The sequence below is a fragment of the Sceloporus occidentalis genome, unplaced genomic scaffold, assembly GCF_023333645.1.
Source record: "Sceloporus occidentalis isolate IW3139 unplaced genomic scaffold, rSceOcc1.0.p SCAF_104, whole genome shotgun sequence".
Taxonomy (NCBI): domain Eukaryota; kingdom Metazoa; phylum Chordata; class Lepidosauria; order Squamata; family Phrynosomatidae; genus Sceloporus; species Sceloporus occidentalis.
The window spans coordinates 922,193-942,902 of record NW_028317084.1 but is presented as its reverse complement, the minus strand read 5'-3'; positions in this window follow the sequence as shown (position 1 = coordinate 942,902).

The following is a 20,710-nucleotide window of genomic DNA, read 5'->3' as shown; positions in this document are numbered from 1 at the left end:
CAGTGGAACTGCTGCCTAAGGATGGGTTCTATATAACAAGTGTGACAAATCCTTTCTCTCAGGCTGGCATTGCAGTTCCAGCTCCTAGGAAATCCTGCCACTCTGCCCTTGTTCCCCCAATTCTGCTCTTGGGTTTCTGGGTCACCAGGTGCCCACAATGTGGACATGTTTGTGTGTTAGCTTTGTGTTCTTCATTGTAAGCATGAACACCCCTTGAGTCAGAGTGAAGGAAGACAAGGTTAACAAACTAACAAGAGAATTAATATACTTATTGCAAACTTTCGAAGCTGCATGGGCTTCTTTATCAGGCAAGATGTTTGTAGCAGAGTAGAGGTGCCTGAGGAGAGAGTTGGGGGAGGAGAGAGTGATCAGGTGGAGGAAATAAGGATGAAGAGCCCAGGGGAGGGGTTGGAGGAAAGAGAGGAGGAGCCAAGAAGAAGGATAAGAGGAGAGGTGCTCACGGGGAGAGGGAACAGACGTGGAAGAGGAGAGGCGATCGAGTTAGGACGAGACAGGGTGAGGCGGAGCCCTCTTAGGGCCGGACGGCCCGTGTCCCTGCAAACCAAACTAAGTCCAAGGCCACCGGGGCCGCACGAGACTCTTCAACTGCGGGACCCCCGAGAGGAAGGGGACTTTCCTTTTCCAGAGGAGGAACACTGGAGGAGACCAGAGGCCGGAGGCTTAGTGAGTGAATGGTGGGACAGCAAAGGGAGTCATTGGGAGCAAGGCCCTCAACCGCAGGAGAGGGAGAAGGCGGAGAGAGAACCCCTAGAAAAACACGCAGGTGGTCGGACAGCCCGAGGGGAGAAGCACCCGGAGGACGTCGGGGAGCGGAAGCCAGAGTAGCAAAGGAGTCTGAGAGACTGTTGCCCTGGGTTTTGGGAATTCGGGGAAGTTGCACTAAGTTGTGGTTGTTAGTTACAATTAAAAGTCACAGTTCTTGCAAACCCGGCGTGGAAAGTTTGTTGCACACGTGTTTCAAAAAGGACTTCACTACCCAGCATGCAGCCGACCACACCAACCCCGCCCACAATATTACAAACTAAAGAGGAGCAAAACAAAAAACAATTGGAGATGTTAGTCAGATACCTGCATGTTGTTTCAGTCCTTAGTAAAGATGGTATACTGGGGAGAATATATTTTGCGCAGGCAAGCTCCTCCTCCTTCCAGCCATGTGGCAATAGGGAGATTTTCAAAGTCCAGGAAATTTAAAGTCCATTTGCATCTCAACAGGGACCCCTCTTTTACAATCCAGTAAGTCTCCATTCCAGTGAGGTCACTGATGGATTTTCATTTGCATTTGTTAAATGGCCAACACAGCCACCCCTGCATGTTAAGAGAATTTATGTGGTTTAGTAGAAGAATAGTAAATGCTTTAACAAGTTCCAGTACTTAGTTCCAACCATATAATGATATTCAACCTGAGTTATGTCAGAACTTGTCTGTCAATCAATTCAGGCAAGCAGTACACATTTGCTCTCCACTGATTCATCCAACTGTCTCCTCCAACTCTCAGCTGGGAACCCTATCTCTCCACAGCACTGTCCTGCTTTTATATTTTTCTATCTCCCACACAGCCCCTTCACAATCGCTCTGAAATGTGAAGCCAGATCAGCCTAGAGCCCCCTTCTCAAGAGGGAGTCTACAACCATGGGGACAGCCCTGGTCATGTGGGCTTCTCTCCTCCAATTGGTATATGTCTCACGAGGAAGTAGTTTCTGATTGACTGAGGACTTCATTACACCAGACTGCTGTCCTGTCACACTTACACTGGTTTAAGAATGGAAGCATACCAGTTTGGCATCATTTCTGATCATGCTTTCCCCCATAATAGTACTTTGGTAATTCATGGTCACATTATCAGTTTTCCACATTGCTAAAGGCCGCCTTCCAGGAAGACGTGGGGGAATGCCAACCACCCCTGAAGCTGGCTGTTGTATGAATGTGCACACAGTATCTGACTTTGAGAAGCTTTTTGTGTGTCATGGCCAGCCAAGATCAGCTCTCGGAGGATGAGGAGGAGGATGAGCCTCCTCCAGAGCAAGGGCTGATTGAGGCAACGCCAGGTGTTAGTTCTGCTCTGCCAGGTCCCAGCTGTGATCCTCCAGCCCCAGAGCAGCAGATTCAACCAGGTCCTAGTGCCGAAGAAAGGCCTTCTAGGGTGCCACAGCCTAGTGGTGATTCAGGAGACGAGGCGTGCCTGCAAGTGCCTTCTTATCAAGAGAGAAGGGCCGAGAGTGCTTGCAGGCGCAGATCCAGGAGGATTGCAGAAAGACAATCGGCAAACCAGCCTCAGGTGGCTCGAGGGAGAGCTTCCCTGATTTAAGTGGGAGAGAGGCTTGAGTTTGTTGCTAGAGTTTATTGCATGAGCCCTTGGTGTGATTGCTGTCGCTCTAGCTCCTGACATCTTGTTACCTTGCTACCTTGACCTCGGACCGGACCTTTGTTATCTCTTGGCTATTGTGACCTCGGACTGTTTTGACCACGCTGCTTTCTGGCTTCCTGACTTCGGCTCGTCTTTCGGCACGCTTGACTTTCTGCAACCCCGACACTGGCTTGTTTTCTCGGCTTGCTCCTTGACTGCTTCTCCACAAGGTTTGTTTTGCCTACACATGTTGGTTGCAGGCCTGGTTATCAGCATATGTCCGGGATTGCTGCCAGCAATCTCTGACTTATGCTGATAACCAGGCCTGCAACCAACACGTGTAGGCAAAACAAACCTTGTGGAGAAGCAGTCAAGGAGCAAGCCGAGAAAACAAGCCGGTGTCGGGGTTGCAGAAAGTCAAGCGTGCCGAAAGACGAGCCGAAGTCAGGAAGCCAGAAAGCAGCGTGGTCAAAACAGTCCGAGGTCACAATAGCCAAGAGATAACAAAGGTCCAGTCCGAGGTCAAGGTAGCAAGGTAACAAGATGTCAGGAGCTAGAGCGACAGCAATCACACCAAGGGCTCATGCAATAAACTCTAGCAACAAACTCAAGCCTCTCTCCCACTTAAATCAGGGAAGCTCTCCCTCGAGCCACCTGAGGCTGGTTTGCCGATTGTCTTTCTGCAATCCTCCTGGATCTGCGCCTGCAAGCACTCTCGGCCCTTCTCTCTTGATAAGAAGGCACTTGCAGGCACGCCTCGTCTCCTGAATCACCACTAGGCTGTGGCACCCTAGAAGGCCTTTCTTCGGCACTAGGACCTGGTTGAATCTGCTGCTCTGGGGCTGGAGGATCACAGCTGGGACCTGGCAGAGCAGAACTAACACCTGGCGTTGCCTCAATCAGCCCTTGCTCTGGAGGAGGCTCATCCTCCTCCTCATCCTCCGAGAGCTGATCTTGGCTGGCCATGACATTGTGGCACAATTGCTGCAAGATGGAGCAGGGAGAGAAGGAGAGGAGCCCACTCATACCACATGACTGCTTGAAAAGTGGAACTTCGATGGAAGGGATCTACCGCACCAAAACAGAAATGGAGTAGCAGCAAGATTCAGAGCCTATTGACAGATTTTGCATGTCAGTGAAAAGGTGCACTACAGTAACAAATGGAAGGCAAGGCAGCAGCAGGATGGACATGTAATAAGTACCAGCCACAGATGCTTTTGTCCTGTTAAAATTCTACTTTTTATCCATGTGTGGTAAACTCCTGAAAAGACTTTGCAATCAGTCTCAACAATACGGCTTCTAAATTGACATATGAAACGTTGAGTCTAAATGAGTGAGGGTGAGACAGAAAGGGGCCTGTGCAGAATGGTTCTGGACCCCGAAACCAGGCCTATAATCTGACCATAAAGAGCAATAGTAATTGCCAAGGGAAAAGAGTTTCTCCATAGAGTCAGAACAAGATATATTTCTCAAACTGGAGCAGCAGCCTCTTTGCATTAAAAAAATCATTAAACCAATTATTAAAGGTTAGCCATTGTCATCTTTAATTTAAAACACTTATTAATACATGTTCATGGCATTGAAGCTACATAATGACAAATATATAACACAGTAATGAGTTGTGGTCTTTCATAGCTTCATTTGCTTAAAAAAAATACAATGATAATGGTCTTAATTGTTGCTTATCACAACAGTTTCACACTATAATTCAGACTGTTCATTGCTATCCAGGGTCAGTCCTACCATTGGAAGAGCTTAACATTATGGGGTTTACAAAAATTCATTAATGCGGACTATTTTGAAGCAGAAACAATTAGTTTTCAGAGACAAGGTGAGAGGGTGAAATAATTTGTTGACTGGCTGGCTTTTTAGTCAGTTCATATTTTAGTTTTTAAAGAAACTATGGGATTCACTGAGAATGACATGCTTGGTTGACACCATTATCCCTAGTCATATATTTAGTTATTGGATCCTTCAAAACTGGCAATTTAGCCATTTCCATATGTACTGGTAGGATTTCTAGGGCAACACATATGGGAGTTACCAGATCAGGCAAGCCTCTGCTTTTGATAGATGCTCATAATCTGTTCTATTAATTTTTGTCCCTAATCAAAACCTCTCTCTTCTTTTCACATGTACTCACCCATGTCAACATGTATGCTGTTCACTCACTCTTCCGACATCTTGGCACGGATTGGAAAAGGGAATAAGGAATGGTGGGCCCTGTTATTCAGTGAGGTTTGGTTCCTGGACCCCCGTGGATAGCAAAATCTATGAATGATCAGGTCTCATCATATACAATGGCATAGTAAAATGGTATTCCCCATATAAAATGGCAAAATCAAGGTTTGCTTTTTGGAATTTATATATTTTTTAATATTTTCAAACCATGGATGGTTGAATCCGTGGATAAAGGAGCTGTGAATACAGAGGGCCATTGATATTTGTTCCATTCCAAAGATGCTGAAATGCAGCAGTACATGGCTACAAACATCTGTCAGTGAATCAAGGGCAGGGAATTATTTTCAGAAATATTTTAGTACCATGCAGAACATTTTTCTGCTCTGAAAACCAGCCAGTTCAGGGCAGAAATGGGCAGACAAATCTGAAGCAAATCTGAGAGATTATTATTATTATTATTATTATTATTATTATTAACCTTTATTTATAAAGTGCTGTAAATTTACACAGCGCTGTACATACATTCTTTTTAATTGGACAGTTCCCTGCCCTCAGGCTTACAATCTAACAAGACACGACACAAAAGGAGAAGGGAGTGGTGGTGGGGAAGGGACCTCTCTAGTAGCATAATACATATAAAGTACATGGCAAATCTACCTTCTTCAGTCTCTCTCACACACTTGTTGGTCCAGTTCTCTGGAGTCTCTGGCCCAAAACAGGTGGGCCAAAACGTGTGGGTTCCGGCTGCTTTGGGGGCATAGCATTGTGATGGTGCACACTCTCAATGTGGCTGGAAACTGTGTGAGGCCACCTAAGGTGGTCTGGTCCCATCCAGAAAAGGAGGAGCACAAAGCCGCTCCTTGCTGGTGGCCCATTCCAAACCATGGTAACGGCCGGTTTTGGGACCACAGTGTCTGGTCATCACAATTCCGGGACAATTGGGAGATGACTGGGGCTGTTTCCAACTTTTTGCACTACTCTTCACAGATGGCAGACAGAAAATGCCTTTCTTTTTCTTTTTATAGTCAATTATGTAATAATTTACATAATTACTCTCCTCCTCTTGACATCACCCCTGGAATAAATAAAGAGGCATAATCTGTTTATCATTTGCACCAAAGGAACAATGGACTGTTAGTTAAACTTTGCTGGGCAAAAGGGGAAGCAAATTTTAAAAATGAATGGTCTCAAACTCTGATACTAAGTGCCATTAACCAAAAAAAAAAGTTAACCTTTGTTGAGGACAAGGGATTTCTAATAAGCTCACAACTAGTTAAACATATTTTCAAGCTCTGAAGTTACAAAGAATATCTAAGTATCTGCCTGCTTCTAATCTGGAGATAGAAAGAGTAAGGTATCTGCCAAAAGAGATTATTGCACACGTTTCTCACCCAAACTGGGCACAGACTGGGCATGGATGTAAACTCCTTAAAAATGGATATTTTCGCATGACTTGGAAACACTGCATACCCAATCCAGATTTCACATGTGATGCTTATGACCTGGGCACAGAGGCAAAAACATCAATTTTTAAGGGGTTTAGCATCCCAGCCTGTGCCCAGTTTGGGAGAAAAACATGTGTGAGTATCTCCTTAGTCAAATTGTTTGGAGTCTCATGAAGGAGCAGCAAATTATTAATCATTCAATGTATCGTTGTCATCATCATCTTTGTCTGGTGTCATGGAGCGGTGAGCTACTTAAGGGACTTCCCAGCTCAAAGTAACTTATCCTGTGGGAAAATTTCATCATTCTCTCTTCCCTCACTCTTTTCTATTTAGAGAAAGTGGGATTTTAGATAGCATATAAAACTCTGCTATCTTTCCTCATTTTAAAACCTCCCATTTGCTCCTACTGGCATTGAATTACATGTCAATAAATACCTTTCATAATCCACTGAACAATCCATATCCTTTTCGGAAGTTATTCTCAAAGAAATTCTTTATTCCCTGTTGAGTCGTCATCTCCTCCCTCTCACACATCTTCCTCCAAAAGATGGTGAGACCTAAAATTTTACTTGATCTACTTGATCTACTTAGGATGTAGGTTCCCCATGCATATGTAGATTCAAGCTATTAGTAAACTTTTTCATTAATTGCAAACTACCTGTCTTGCTTATTTTTGAGTCAGTTTCAGTTCTGAGAGAAACCATGGTAGATTGGGACATGTTTTTGCATTACTCTGCAAATGGAAACTACTCTCTAACAGGCTTAGCTTTTATATTTTTGAAAATTAAATATTTTGTTTCCTAAAAAAGGGGCTGAAGCTTTAGGAAACTTGGATTGCCCAGTATCTCCAAGACTGAGAATGATGTTCCTTGGCTTGATGAGTAAGGTACCATTTGATGCTACACCTCAGAGAGCATAATGTTATGTGCCAGCCCTGCTTCTGTCACTCACAAGGTCAGGCCCCCATCATATGATTCCTAAAACTGGAATTTTAACCCCTCATATTTAGGAACAGTAAAGAATTGGCTGTCCCTGAGGCCCCCATGAATGGAGGCAACTCAGCCACAGAACTGGAATGGAAAAGATGGCTGGAGTTCCTTTCAGTCCTATACCACAGCCTATCACTTCAAACGATGCATTTTCCCAACACCTGGAAAGGAAACCTGCAAATAGCTAAAGCTAGCAAGCAAGCTTTAGCGGTAGCTGTGAATTAGATATACAACAGAGGCAAGAACAAAACAAAATGAAGAAGGGAAAAACAAAATACCCTTGGACATGAAGATAGACTGGAATAATGAATATTACTTTAAATTTGAAATAATTTATAACAATAATACAAGACCTACTTATACTAACATAGCAGACTAATTTATGTATAATTTATTACTACTTATCACAACTCATTTCACAGTTCTAAAACTGGGTTGTTGTTTTTTCTTCTTGTGGATAAATGCAGCATAGTAGTTTCAACTCTCTTACCTCCATACTTTTGATACATGACTCAGTCTGATATGCAGAGGTGCATATTTGTTTCTTACTGAACCCCCCTCCCCCCCCCCCCCAGAAAAAGAAATGAAGTGAGCTGGGACTATTTATTTATTCAGTTTTCATATACAAAACACATGCCAAAAACAACTAATATGTAAGAATGAAATTCCTTTTTATTATCAGTATTCATACCTATTCATTACTTGATCACTATTGGGACAGATATCTGCTCAATAGACGCCTTCTCATGGCTGCCCTTTTGTTTCACTTGGATCCTTAGCTGTTGCATCATTCCAGAGCATTTAGAAGGAGAAATGGTGACTGCCATGAACAACAGGGAGATTTACTTTATTTTATTTTAAGGGAGGGGGGAATCCAACACAAATATGAGCACTGAAACAAATATAATTCATCTTTAATGAATAACAAATGAATGAAAGTGTGACTTAACAAATGGAATAATATAATGAGGGTGTGATGGAATCTTCATATGTCTATTGATATGGTGAATGGCTGGCTGGTCCATAATTTGCCAGATTCAAACCCTCTGCTTCCCTATAACATCTAAACATCTGCTTTTTCTTCATGCCTTCAGCACTTTGCTGTTCTTGAGCAGCAAAAAGACAGATGGCAAGCTTTAAATTAGGAGAAAGGCCTGGAAATTTGCTGCGTTAGGCAGCCACCTAGGGGTAAAGGTGGACTTGCCTCTCTATCAGCAGAAGATCTAGCCTTTATATTAGTTCAGCCAAGATAGGTTTTATTCCTTTCAATCCATAATCATGTGCATAATTTTAAAATCAAATACCACCCAGATGGCCTAATGCAGACATGCAGGTTAACTGTGAAATTAAATGTATTTGAACTACTGCCCAAACTTCTCTGACTGATTACTTTGCATAGATGAAATACGTATAGTCCCTGGATGTTACAGTTTTCAGGGCGTCACACTGTCCTCCTGCCACCAAATACCACCAAAATTTGTGAGCGTACACTGCCAATTAATTCCTGGTAGTCTGTCTGAGGGTTGCCTGATAAAACTGAACCCATGAATATTCTGAACAGTCACCAAACATCTGGCTCATGACACTTTGCACTAAATTAAAAATTAAAATATATGTTGGAGAATAATTTTTTCCATCTAGTCTGAGGCACAGAACATGTGTGCACACTGGAATGTGTTTAAGTCAACAACATGAATAATAGTATTCTGAGATGCTGCAGTATTGCAAGAGACCAAAGTAGAGGAATGAAAGCAATCCATTAATAATAGCCAGTTTTTAAAAAAATTAAATAGATTCTGTGACTGCATTATACCTGGCAACCCTCAAAAATACATAAAACAGATTTGGTTTCGATAACCCGCTTTCAGACAGATTAGCCAGACAAAGAGCATCAGGTTTAAGTAAAGACCACCATGTGCCCATCTGTAGTAATGTCACATGAGGATTAGCCTGATCTGACATTTTAAATGAATGCATGTAACATTGTGGGGAGAGCTGGAGGAATCAAGAGGAAGCGTGCAAAGTGCAAATAATGGAGAATAATTGTCAGGAGCTGTCTTTGAGGCCAGGCCCAGCATGATGTACCAGAGATGGTTCCAGCAAGTCCACACATACTGGGAAGTTCTAGAGCATACCCACTTCTCTTTACATAATAATCTGCCAGGCCCCCAACCAAATTTGATAGCAATCCAGGTTCCAGTTTTATGGGAATGATGGTTTCAATTCTTCAGGATAGAACAACCAGCCAAGTGAGGCAGAGCTCTAGAAAGGGTTGGTCCTCTCATTAAGCAGGGTGAGGTAGCCACCTTAGGGAGATGAATTTGAATTTCATGAAAGGAAAAGAAATAGTTATGTTCCAAAATAACTTGGTTGGCTTTAGGGACAGTGGGCCCTATACAATGGGCCATTGGTATCCTTTCAGGTTTGGTTCCAGGACCCCCAGTGGATACCAAAATCCATGGATGCTTAAGTCCCATTAAATACAATGACACAGTAAAATAATGTACATAATATAAAACAGCAAAATCAAGGATTGCTTATATATTTCAAGCCATGGATTGTTCAAGCCATGGATAAAGAATCCATGGATATGGATGGCCAACTGTACATTTCAATGTGAACAAGTAGGGAGAAATGTCATTTGCTACAAAATATCTTGGGAAGCCCAGATTCTAGACAGGAAAGCAGACAGATTTCTAAGCTGGCATCAAGGGCGTGGAAAGCAAGGCCAGGTGGGATACTCTTGAGGGCCTTAACCTATTGCCCATCTTGACCATCTCATGCAGAGGCTACCTGCACTTCCTTTCTAAAAACTGTGAAGAGCATCTTGATAGCAATCGATGAGACTGAAGTACTAATCCTGCAGCCTGCCAGATGTTGCTGGACTGCATTCCTGTTGGACTTCTAGCATTCCTGTTCATAGGCTATGATGGGGCTAGGACTGCTGGGAGTTACAGTCCAACAACATCTGGAGGCCCATACTTTGCTCACCACTACACTAAAATAAGACCAGAGAGATCTATATGCTACACAGCTAAATTGTGATGAGTGTTAACTAATATAATACAAGTATACCACAGTTAATGAAGTAAAGGTATTGCTAGCCATAACATATTTAATAGAAGATTTGGTACCTAAGGCAAAAATAATATGAAAGAACAGGGATAGGGTCCTGTACCATAAAAAAGAACAGTTCAACATTTTTCAATGAAACCTCCATTCATAATTGAGCAATACGCACAGGTGAGATGAAACAACCAGGTCAGATATGCCTTGTGTAAGTAAACAACTCCTTTTGAACCTTTTAGAGACCACTTGAAGGCTTCATCAGCCCCCACTTTTTTATGATTTCCATGGTCGACCATTCACGTCTGTGCTTTCTTAACATGCTGGGGTGTAGCTAGTGAGACAGACTTATCTGCTCTCCCCGCTTATCTCTCCTTTTTGCTATTCATGCACTTTCACAAAGGAATTCTGGAGGCACCTGCTGTTTACCTTGCCTGTTGTAGGCAGGCATATATAACTAGTGTAATACCTTCAAAATACATTCAACACCTTGAATTGCTCCTATGAAGTCTTGGAATAAAACACAGAATAGATATATTGGACCCCTGAGGTGGGAGCCAGTAGTGCACACTGATGGTGGTTGCACTGTAAACATTTGGAAAACAAAAGAACCTTCAGACGCAAATAAATTATGCTTTAGCCTGATCCTGGCACATGCTTAGGGCGACAGAAATGTTGCTGGGATCTATAAATGTGAAAAGGAATTAACAATAAACCCATTTTCTTTTTTAAAAAAGTTAGATTTTGCACTAAAAAAATTAAACTCTAAAAGTTTGACTTAATGCAAATTCCCTGTGTAAAGACAAAAATCTGAACACTGTTAGGTATAATAAAAGCAAATCAAAGACTGCTTTCTCAGCTAAGCAGCATTTAACACACCTATTATCGTAACTAGGGTAAAGCGTGGGAGAGTGCAGAAATAAGGAGGAAATGGTAGGTGAGTAACACATTTAGAGCAAAAGCCAGTTTCCACTGCAACTAACCTCAGTTTCCAAAACAGTGTGCTGGATTCATAACCCACCTGGTAAGATCGAGAAACTTTATGGTTTATCTGTGGAGTTTATCACATGGGAGGCAAAGTGCCCAAATCCCGTGAATATCCCACAAGATATTTAATGGATGGAATTATTTAATCCTTTTTTAAGGGGGGGATTGTATATATTGTATTTTCTAAAGGTTGTACGCCGCTTTGATTGTGAAAACAAAAAGCAGGATATAAATTAAAGTTTTATTATATATTATTATTTATAAGAGCAGGATTGTGTTCAGACAGGTCAAGGCACTTTGGCATTTACCCAACATTAACCCATGCAAAAAGCAGCAAAATCATGCCACTTTTTAACTTTGGGATTTTCCCACAGTTAAAAAAGCGGCATAAATTTGCCGCTTTTTGCATGGGTTAATGTCAGGTTAATGCCAAGTGGCACAACGTCATCTGAAAACAATCTCTCTCTTGAGAGGTATTAACGGATTTAAACCCCACTTATCCACAGGATTTGGGCACTTCCCTCCTCTGTGATAAACTCCTATGAAAGGAACTGTTATTAAAGTGGCTGGATGGGGAATGCACAACATAATGATAGCTTTGTTTTCCTTATAGGGTGGTCCCTAGCCATTTAGAAGAAAAGAGGAAATGAATCACTTAAAAAGATAAAAAAGGATAAAAAGCTCAAAGATTTACATAAAATGTGAATGTGCTAATTAATATAAAACAGATGCAAATGTAGAGGGAAAGGGTTATAATTGCAATAGAAATGCAACAGACATTTCACCACCGTGGAAAAGAGTGTTCAAGTCACCTACATGCCTGCTGCTACGTCTTCTGTGTAGGAGGGAGAGCAATTGATGAGGAACTTCAGTCCCCTTGTTCTCTCTTTATAGCTGATTTTAAAAAGAGAGAGAAAGAAATGAACTGGACAGACTTTCAAAGTTTGTGCCCTAGTTTACAGAAAACAGTGCTTTGTTTGACTGCTTCAAACAAAAGTTTATGCTCTGAATCTAGGATTCCTTACATGTTTTAACTGTATTGTAGTTTAATCAATGCTGTGAAGTGCCTTGTGTCCCATATTGGAATTGTGGAGGAAAATTAATCAATTAACTAATTAATTACCTAGGTATATAACTAATTAACTAACCGAGAGGGAGGACTGGATGTGAGGAGGAAGTTTCAGTAATATCTGTGTGTATTTTCAAATTTGTAATTCTATCCTAGCTGGACCAGTGAACCAAAAAGGTTGAGAGAGGTAATATAAACTACCATATTTTCCGGCGTATAAGACGACTGGGTGTATAAGACGACCCCCAACGTTTCTTGTTAAAATATAGAGTTTGGGAAATACTCGCTGTATAAGACTACCCCTCTTCCAAATCCAAGGAGGGAGCAGGCCAGTGGTGCTCGCGCTGGCCGCGCTCCCTCACGACCTCTGCGGAGGCCTCGGCCTCCTCAGAGGCCTGGAAGGAGGGAACAGCCCGGCTGCGATCGTGGTGATCGCGCCAGTCACACGCTCCTTCCAGGCCCCTGCAGAGGCCTCGGCCTCCTCAGAGGCCTGGAAGGAGGGAGCAACCCCACGGCGATCGCTGGGGCCACGTGCTCCTTCCAGGCCCCTGCGGAGGCCTCGGCCTCCTCAGAGGCCTGGAAGGAGGGAGCAGCCAGGCTGCAATCGTGGCGATCGCGGGGGCCACGCGCTCCTTCCAGGCCCCTGCGGAGACCTCGGCCTCATCAGAGGCCAGGAAGGAGGGAGCAGCCTGGCCATGATCGCGGCGATTGCGGCTGCACTCCTTCCAGGCCCCTGCGGAGGCCTGGCCCTGGGAAGGTGGGAGCAGGGCAGGGCTTAACCCAGCATACAAGATGACCCCCAACTTTGAAGAACATTTTCATGGGTTAAAAAGTCATCTTGTACGCTGGAAAATACAGTAGTACTTTTGATGCCACAGAGGACGTGGGACAGAGACCACCCTGAAAGACATGGCAAAGAATGCTACTACTTTCCTTTATACACATTCTGTTCCATTGGTCTCTGTTCTTGGAAGATGAGAAGCACAAACAGCTAGGCAGGCATGAGATGTAGTGAACAAACTAGGGTGCTGGAAGGAACTGGAACAGTAAAATGGACAGATTCACACATGCACACAGGATGTCAAGCAGTATGTGGATGCCCTGTTTGGTACTTGGAGAATAAGGAGAAGTACAAGACTTGCAAGATCAGGACAGAATATTAAATGGCTAGCTTGAAGGGGGCGGGATGGGTGGGCTCCTGATTATGCATAGAAAAGAAGATCCATCTCCAGGTCAGGACTGCAAAGACTGTTAGCCCCGCCCCACCTTGCTCAGAAGCTGTCTTGTTCCTTGCTCCCAGGATTTTTCTTGTTGTCTTCTGTGGAGTCCCCATGGCAGTGCTGCAACAGGGAAAGCAGGCAGGGAGAAACAGTGTGGCCTGGCAAGAGAGTTGTGCTGCTTTGGGGGGCTAGGGGAGAGTGAACTGGATCGGGCCAGAGACGCATTTTACCGCACACTGGAATGCCACTGCTGCTGACGGATGTTCCCATTTCATTCCCGATCCATCCCAGAGGGGGTGGTTTTCAGGAGCTGTTCAGAAGTGTTCCCAAAAATCATCCCCTCTGGGACAGAGAGGGAACAGAATGGAAATGTTTGGCGGTGGCGACAGCGGTGTTCCGGTGTGTGGTAAAATGCGTCCCTGGCCCACTTCCGTTCCCATCCCGCTCCCTTTTGTTCCATGCCAGGCCCATTCTAGGGTCCTGTGTGATAAACCTACAAGAGACAATTAGACCTATTTTAGAGTTGTTGTATGGATTACTATAATTGTGTGTGTGTGATCCAATATACACTTGTAGGACTAGACTCTAGAATATTTCACAGTGGCAAACAATGATTGCCATACTCTGCAGCAGCTTTACAATCATTTCAGCTTTTTGAGAATGGTGGGGAATCCCACCAAGGAACCCCTCCAAGTATATTTTGTGTATGTCACATAGCTAGCATTTTAAGTTAGACTAAATATATATTTGGAAATATCAATGGCTGCTTATATCAAATTATATGCCAGGTCCATAGAATCATAGAGTTGGAAGAGACCGCTAGGGCCATCCAGTCTAACCCCCAGCCATGCAGGAAATCTAAACCCCATGTTTATATCCTGTGCATTTTCCTTCCCTTCTTCCCAGTTTTGCCTTCTTTCTTTTCTGTTTCTTTTCTTTAAAAATTCAAATTTTAAAATAAAAGTCAGACCACCACAAATACACCCTCCAAATTTGGTACTAATCCCTTGTCATGGTATCAAATTCCTTAAAGTGTGTTCTTCACGTGCCACATAGCACATTCGTACAAAAAACATTACTAAGCATTCTGTATGATCTGGTGTGAAAGTAGGTCCACAGTGGTGGTGACACCATAAATTAACCGCATTGGCTGACACCAATCCTAGTAATGCCACTGTGAGGTACATTCCTTGAGCCAGTGAAGAATGCTATTAGAAATACACAAAAGGAAATAAAGCTGTTACAACCTTTCAAATTGCTCATGTCTTTGTCCATACCCTATTGGGAAATGACAGAGATAATATTTTATCTCTCAGGCAGAGTAATCAAATTGTTCAGCTTCTACTTTACCAATTTGATTACTCCATTTGAGAGATCCAGAAATGTCTCTCACATTTCCCAACAGTGAGCAGGCATGGAAGCACGAGACGTGTCTCTTTCACTCATTGGGACTTGGTGTCTCAAGAAAGTCAGGGTGACTAGGATCTATCTTTGGTTGTCTTGGCACCGAGATCAAGGATTCTAGAAGCTCCAGTTGTATTAGTGTCAGGGACTTAGGAACGTAGGGATCTGCCTTAAACCAAGACAGACCATTGGTCCACCCTCTAGCTCAATATTGAATACAGTCTAATAAAGTATCTGTTTTCCAGAATTTCAAAGAAAGGTTCCCCAGTCCTATCTAGAGATGCCAAAGGTCTGAACCTGGGACCTTTTGCATGCAAAACTTGTGCTGTTTTATGAACTATGATTCCAGATGTGAGGAATGTATGGCCCTTATGATGTTTTGGACTACATCCTCCCACCAACTCTAGCTAGCATGGGAAGGAAAGATGAAAGCTGCTGTCCAGCAACATTCAGAGGGCCACATGATTCCAACCTCTGATCTACAACAACATTTGAAGTGTAACACATTTCCTATTCTTGTCCTAAGAAATCATGCTACTGTGCTGGTGACATAGAGCAAATTCTCCTCTTCTCTAAAACTGTCTGCCCTTCAGGAACTGAGATCACAACAGCTGTGGTCTTCCCCTCCATGATGTCCCTAATTCATAGTCGTGGTGAAAATGACCATCTTTCTACTCCGTGATCCAACCTTGATTTCAGTGCTTAAAAGATCTCTGTTGTTATGTGCCTTTAAGTCAACTCTGACATGGTAACCTCATTAATGGGTTTTCTTGGCAAAATTTGTTCAGAGGAGATTTGTCATTGCCTTCCCATGAGGCTGAGAGCATGTGACTTGCCCAGGATCACCCAGTGGGTTTCATGGCTGAGCTGGGAATCGAACCCTGGTCTCCAGCATTGTAGTCCAACACTCAAACCACTATGCTGTGCTGGCTCTCTAATTTCCCCATAAAGGATGTTGCCCCAAATAATTGATTGAGTCTCCCAGCAGAGGTTGCATTTGGTGATGAAGCAGAACACATGCCCATACAGAAAACCCATTGCACATTTTAATGTCATCACGTTCCTGTTACCAGGCAGAATGATGGCACTAATGACTACATTTTTAAAATGTGTGTGAAGCATCTTTTATAGCACATGCTGTGTTGGCACCGATGCTCGACACTGAGATGCAATTACTTTTTGTAGTTGTTGTTGCTGAGGGCCAAACTCTAACAAATTAAATTTAGAGAAGGGAAATAGGCTTATATGCAAATGGAATTAAATGCTGACACAAGGATAAAACAACACTGGATTTAAGCAGACTGTTTCTAACCAATCACTAAATTTCAAATTGAGGTGACAAGATTCATCCCTGCACTTTCATTGCTATCCATGGTTAGTAGAAGTTGACCTAATACATTTCTAATAGTCTTGTTGCAAGGAAATTAAGCAGATAATCAAAATAATTTTTAATTCATAAATTAAAAGCCCTGCATCAGGAAAATTCCTTATTAGTGTGGAAGAGTTAGGAGGAATAGGCATTCATGCCAAATGTTGATCACCAGCCAAATGTTTTGCAGCTCCAAATCCAGAGCAATTCCAACCCTTAAGCCTATTGTCTGACAATGCTGTTCCCAAAAAGGAGTTGGTAAGCTCTGGAATAAGACTTAATAGTAATAATACTTAGCATTTATACAGCAATTTGCAAGTGTTTAAACCTGATTTACGTACATTATCCCAGTAAACCTTCCAAAATGTCCCTTTTTAAAATTGCTTTTAATTGCTTATTGATTGATTTAAATTGTGTTTATTCCATTTCCAAACAGGCTTAAACTGAAAACAAACAATAAAAGAGAGCTTTAAAATTGATGAAAATCACCTGTGAAATTGTACATATACGCCATACTAAAAGCCAAGAAAAACAAAACAATGATAGCAGTGCCTTTCACAAAATGTCTCCCACAATTTCAAAGTGTTTCTGAATACCATGGAAAAGAAGAAAAAAGGCCTGCCTAGACTTTCCTAAGGAGAAGATTCTACAATTGTGGCACCACTACTGAGAAGACCCTTTTCCTGTTCATTAATCACATCTTAAATATTGATGTGTAGAGAACAAAGCAATGATCTTGGGGCATAGGCAGGCTAATACAGACAAATGAATACAGATACAGACAGATACCCTGGGGCCCGTTTACACTACACTGTTATAGTGTTTTTATTTCACTTTAACTTCCATGATTCCTTTTTGTTAAATCCTGGGATGTGTAGTTTGGTGGAGCTCTCTGGCTGAGAATTCTAAATGTCCCTCCCTAAACTGTCTTTGCATAGGATGGAATCATGGCAGTATAAGCGGAATAATAGCACCATAACTCCATAAGTGAATGGGCCCCTGGACCTGGGTCATTTAAAACCTTACAAATTATTAACAGCACTTAAAACTGCACTCTCCCAAATGAATTAGTGTGCAAAACAATTGACAAATGCAAAAGTTTTCAAACAGGAGTTGAGGTCTCAAGTAATCTCTAATGCAGAAGTGGAGACCCTTTGCCCTTCAAATGTTTTGGCCTACAATTCTCACATTCCCTTTTGTTGTTGTTGTGTATCTTCAAGTCATTTTCAACTTATGGTGATCCTACCTAAACCAAGCCTGTCATAGGGCTTTCTTGGCTAAATTTGTTCAGAGGGCATTTGCCATTGCCTTCCACTGAAGCTGAGTGAGTGTGACTTCCCCAAGGTCACCTAATAGGTTTGCATGGCAGATTTGAACCCTGTCTCCAGAGTCCTAGTCCAATGCTTAAACCACTACACCACACTGGCTCTCCCACTGACTAAAATTCAAAAATATCTGGATGGCTTAAGGTTCCTCAGCCCTGTTCTAATGTAAGGCTAGGTTGTTCTTCTAAGCTTGGAATGTGTTCTTTTCCAAACAAAACATCCTCAGGCACAATATGCAATTCAAAACAGGGACCAGTAGTAAAGTTGAAGGCTTTCATGGCCGGCATCCATAGTTTTTTGTGGGTTTTTCAGGCTATGTGGCCATGTTCCAGCAGAGTTTCTCTGTTCATTAGGGGCAGCTACAGGTTTCACATAGTACATTTCAAAAACTCTCCAACTATATCTAAAGAAGAAACTTGGCCAGTTTCAGATTCAAGAATGAAGATATACTTAGTGAATTTAAGAGGAACATTCATTTAATGACACAGTGTTGATCCAAATGTCAGCCTACAAACTCAAGGACCTGCCACCAAAGCAAACATACCTCTCACCATTTAAAGCATTTTGTAAAATCCAACTAGTGACAGACTACAACAATCAGGCTTGACATGGCCTCTCCAGGTGTATCCCAAAATGCAATGGTTCCTCTCACCATCCCACCATGGACTTTTCTGATGGCAATAATAGCCACTGACAATAGAAGACTACCATTCTGAATTTTCCCAAGTGCCTTGGAGCAAAGCTATCTCAAGGATGTTGTGAGATAACCTCACAGATAGAATTATCCAATGCAGGATGTCTGGGGAAAAATTCAGAGCCAGTGGAAAACTCAGCAGCTATCAAAGGCCTAGGACAGATAGGCAGGAAGAGCCATCCTCCGGCCAATTCTAGGGTTCTGGAGTGTGCACTAACCCATGCTCTGGAACTCTAGGACATGCAGGTGCCAGCATCATGGTGGCCTCCCATCCATACGGGGGCTGCCATCGTGATGTAAGCGACATGCAGCGTATAGACGTTGCTGCGCATCGTTTATACCACGAGTGCGCCAATGGCACACTCGCAACATGCATGCGGTGTCCCGAGATGAACCTGGTCTTTCCGGGTTCTTTTTGAGGCGGACAGATGCCGCGCAGTTTGGCTGCTGTGGTGTCCCTCCGCAGGAAAACTGGACGCCTCCAGCCCGGACATTTGGGAAGGTATGTACCGGGCCTAAGTGTAATTACTACTGGTTCAAGCCCTGCTTTCTCTGAACTAGTTCAGATATATTAAGGAAAAAATCATAGTTTATTCTTGCAAGCATAAGCCATTATGAACTTTTTACATCCAATTTGCTATCTAAAGCCAGCAGGAGATATTCCTTTTCCTTGTTTCTTCTAAACCAGGGCAGTAGAACCTGTGCCTCTTTAGATTTTGTTAGACCACAATTCCATTGCCCATGACATGTTCCAGTCATGTAGAAAAGCCTGTTTTCCAAACTGAAGGAAAACTGAAGGATGTTGCAGTTTGATAAATCCAGAGGGCCACATATTCCCCATCTCTACTCTAAATCCTAAATATTGAAGTGCATGTTAAATGGGAAAGTAGTTTTATGATAAATAAGGAACAGCAATGTTCACAAAGCCATCTAAAGCTGAGTGAGCCCAACATTTAAACTGGCTTATAGTCCTCTCTCTTTTGTGAGGATGTGCACCATTTATTAATTCTTCCTGTACAGCTTTTCCATAATAGATATGGAATTGGCTTGTAATACAGAGGATGTACTCATGACACTCTATTCCAAAATCCCCATCACTTTAAAAAACCCAAAGTCATTTCTGTAATAACCAGTATCTAATGCACCTCCTTTGCTATGGCAATCTAATTCACACCATTCAGGAACAGTCCAGGATTTGGCAAAAAGCAATATAGTTGTGAATAACATATTTCTCTAGAAGTGAGCTAATTATAATTTTGAATCCTAATATATGGTCCAGCTGGCTTATCCTCCTGCTGTCTGAAGGCAACTATCCCCACTTTAGTAAAATGTAAAATTTATATTGGCTGACTTCTAAAGAATTGTGACTAGGTAGCTTGTAGAAAAAACCTGCTTTCCAAACTGCAGGGGGAGGGAGGCAAGACAATGGATTGATGTATATGCATTTCAGCACAGCATCTTTTGGATTTTTGTTTTTCCTTTTTATTAAGGGCTGCTCAAACTCAAGTGAGGGGGAAGAAAATCGGTCAAGCAAGGGTTTTGCGACTCACATGGCCCTGTGCAATTAAGAGGCCATTGTCAATTTTAAGATTGTCATAAATCCATTGGAGAATTTGAGACAATTCACAAAACAATTATGATAGAATGAAAAGTGGAGATTGCCCAATCTGCTGAAATGAAACCCAGCTCACTGAAATAAAACACTGGGGGGGGGGGGGGGGAGTGGAAATCCACTCCTGAAATATGTTGGGAGAATAAAAGGCATATGGAACAGATTGATTGTGAAGTCATGGTCTTTTAATAACAAAGGTTATTTGGCAGGAAGGTAAAGGGATTTGCCTAGCTCTGAATGACATTTGGCTAAGTGCAATAGGTCCTTTTTGCATCCAATTATAGGGTAAATGGGGAAACATACACAGATGCTCAGGGAAAACAGCTGTATTGTTTTGCCTGCTATACCTGTAGCAGCAAATAAGCAAAATGTCTCTGCATTTTAATTATAGGGCTGTCTGGAATGGAATAGTGTTGGAACCACTCTGCACCTGCAAGGACAAATAAATCTGTATAATTCACAATGCAATGTGATGTACAATATTTCGTCTGTTTTCTGGAATCAGAGCATATTGCACATCCATTTATTTCAGAGTGATAGGAGGCTTTTGGATAGAGAATGAGATTAGTGACAATAGGCCAATTTCTGGTTCCAAGTGGAGTAGTTGTTAAATCAAGTGTGCCTTATGCAAAGCACTAGGGCCAGCAGCAATTTTGGTAAAAACAACAAGTTGATCCGGAAAACCTTTGTGCACACATGGGAGTGTTTGATTGATAATAAGAGTGGTTGGTGGGGGGGAGGGGGCTTAACTAGCATTTCAAAATATGAAACACAAACCTAAGTAATCAAAATCAGAAGTATGTCCCTCTGAGTTTTACTTCCAAAAATGTGCATAGAATTGCAACATTTTTTCCCCTGTAACTGCAAACCACTGCAGAAAAATTGGGTTGAGGTCTCAAACCAATCAAAGCACATCTCATGAGCATTTTCTGTACTTATTTTGAACCAAGGTTCAGCAAAGCTTTGTCACAAAGATGCAGGCCT